The following is a 2,720-nucleotide window of genomic DNA, read 5'->3' as shown; positions in this document are numbered from 1 at the left end:
GGGTCACGGCTGGGAGGGGCGTGCATGCAGCACAGTCCACGCCCATGCATTCCCTCCCAGCTTGGTGTGCTTCGGGCCGAAGCCATTTCATAAAGATGCTCTCTCTGAACGCAGGACATTGATTTTTGTCTCCGGGTCTTTCCATTATCTGTCGTGGGGGTGGGTAGGGGAAGAGGAAGGGGGCTGTGCGTCAAAACTGACACATATATGCACACACACGCACGCTCGTAAACACACGCTTGCGTTTGCGTACACAAGCACACGTGCGTGCGTACAAATACACAGACACAGAGGCTTACGGATAGGTGTACACACATACTCTCTGTGTCGCCAAGGAACACAGACACACACATAGACGTTCATACGTTTGTTTAAACACACACACACACGCAAACACCACATATATACAGAGGCTTTAAGACATACCTTCTCTCTCACACACACACACACGCATGCAGATGCATACTGTCCTAAACACGCACACACACACACACAGACACACACACATGCATACGCACTTCCATCTCCCAAACCCGCACAAAGGTTTACAGATTCACACACATACTCGTACACAGGTCTGTGTCCCACGCACACAGACACATACACATCACACACATACGTCCTGTGCGCACACACAAACAACGCATACATACAGAGGCTCAAGCACATACTTTCTCTTTCTCTCTTTATCACAAGCACACGCATGCGCACGCGCACGCACACGCACACGCACACGCACACGCACACACACACACACAGTGACACCCTGGTGTATTGGTCCCCCTCCTCCGCCGTGGGGCTGGAGTGACAGGCATGCGGGGAGCAATGGCAGTGGGGGTGGAGAGTGTGGTGGCGGTGGTGGGGGCGCTGGTGGTGGCGGTGGTGGGGGTGGTGTTTGTCAGGCTGTAGCGGTAGAGGAGCCGCTGCGTGCTTTAATTGCACGGGAGAATGTTCATTATAGGAGGCGCGCGGGGGCGGGAACACGGGGTGGCGGTGGTGCTGGTAGTGGTGGCAGTGGTGGTGGTGGAGGTGGAGGTGGAGGGGATTGTGGTGATGGTGGTGGTGGAGGTGGAGGTGGAGGGGATTGGGGGGATGGTGGTGGTGGTGGTGATGGTGGAGGTGGAGGGGATTGTGGTGATGGTGGTGGTGGAGGTGGTGGTTGTGGTTGTGGTAGAGGTGGTGGGGGGTGGGGGGGGTGGGGCTGGGGGTGGTGGTGGTGGTGGTGGTGGTGGGGGTGGTGGTGGTGGTGGTGGTCGTGGCAGAGGTGCTGGTGCTGGTGTTTGTGGTGGTTTTTAAAGGTTGATGGTGATGCTTGTAGAGGTGGTGGTGGTGTTGGTGGTGGTGGAAGAGGCGGGAGGGAAGAGGTGGTGGTAGGGGTAGCGGGAGGGGTGGTGATAGTGGTGGAGGTGGTGTGGGTGGGGGTGGTGGCGCCGTTAGGGGTGCTGGCTGTAGGCTGGTGGCCGTGTGGGTGGGGGTCCAGGGGGGGGGGGGACTGTCCCTTTAGCAGCGGTCTCAGCAGGCGGCGTGGCCCAGAGGGTTGGCTTCTCTGTATCGCGGGCTGGGGGAGCGGCTGCCGCACCTCGGTCATTTGTAACATAATAAGTGGCGGCACAATGAGTGTGATGCTAGAGGGGGGGGGGGAGGGGAGGCTGTCTCTCTCTCCTCTAAAAAGAGGTACTTTTGTCTTGATTAGAAAGTATAATGAGCCACTGAAGGAACAGACAAACACACACAGACACACACACGCACACGCGCACACTCACACTCACACACACGCGCACGCGCACGCGCACACGCACACGCACACGCACACACACACACACACACACACACACACACACACACACACTCACACTCACACACACACACACACACACACAGAAACACAGAGACAAGACAGAAGAAAAAAGAAGGAACACATGTGGGGACTGATGGAACACAAATGAATGTGGGGATTGAATGTAATTATTGTTTAATTCTTCTTCTTCTTCTTCTTCTTCTTCTTCTTCTTCTTCTTCTTCTTCTTCTTCTATTGCTCTGCCGTGCATAGCCAGGGACAGTGGTCAGGGACAAGGAGCTGTGCTTGCATTTATTGATTCTTTGCACCGCCCCCCGCCCCCCCCCCCCCCCAACCTCCCCGCCCTCCCTTGACACACTCAGCGAATACTGATTCCTTTTCCCACAACTATGTGCAATTCCATTAACACAAAAGGCTTCCAGCAAATCCAGAGATGTTTAATTTGAAGAACTTAGATGAAGCCTAAAATAGTGTTCACACGCGGAGGGAAACTGGCCCAGGGTGCCATCTCTCTCTCACCCCATCTCTCTCTCTCTCTCTCTCCCCCTCCCCCTCTCCCCCTCTCCCCCTCTCTCTCTCTCTCTCTCTCTCTCTCTCTCTCTCTCTCTCTCTCTCTGTACACAATTCAATTAGACATCGCCCATTGTTGTGTCCTACATAATCGCAGTTAAATCAACCCCCAATCATTTCTGAAACGTCGACTTACGTCTTCCCGTCTTCTGGAATACCATCGGCACGTCGTGCCCCCCCCCCCCCCCGAAACCAATCGCACCGTCTCATCGGCTTATTGGGCCGTTCAGAGCGGAGAGAGACGTAGTGCACGTGTTGCCGTTGGAATAAAATAACAAGGTCATAATGACAGAGTTCTGCGGAGCATCTGTGTTTTAATCGCGTCCCACCGCCATATTGAAAACAATTCCTT

The sequence above is a fragment of the Gadus chalcogrammus genome, chromosome 14 (genome assembly GCF_026213295.1).
Source record: "Gadus chalcogrammus isolate NIFS_2021 chromosome 14, NIFS_Gcha_1.0, whole genome shotgun sequence".
Taxonomy (NCBI): domain Eukaryota; kingdom Metazoa; phylum Chordata; class Actinopteri; order Gadiformes; family Gadidae; genus Gadus; species Gadus chalcogrammus.
This window is presented reverse-complemented; position numbering follows the sequence as displayed.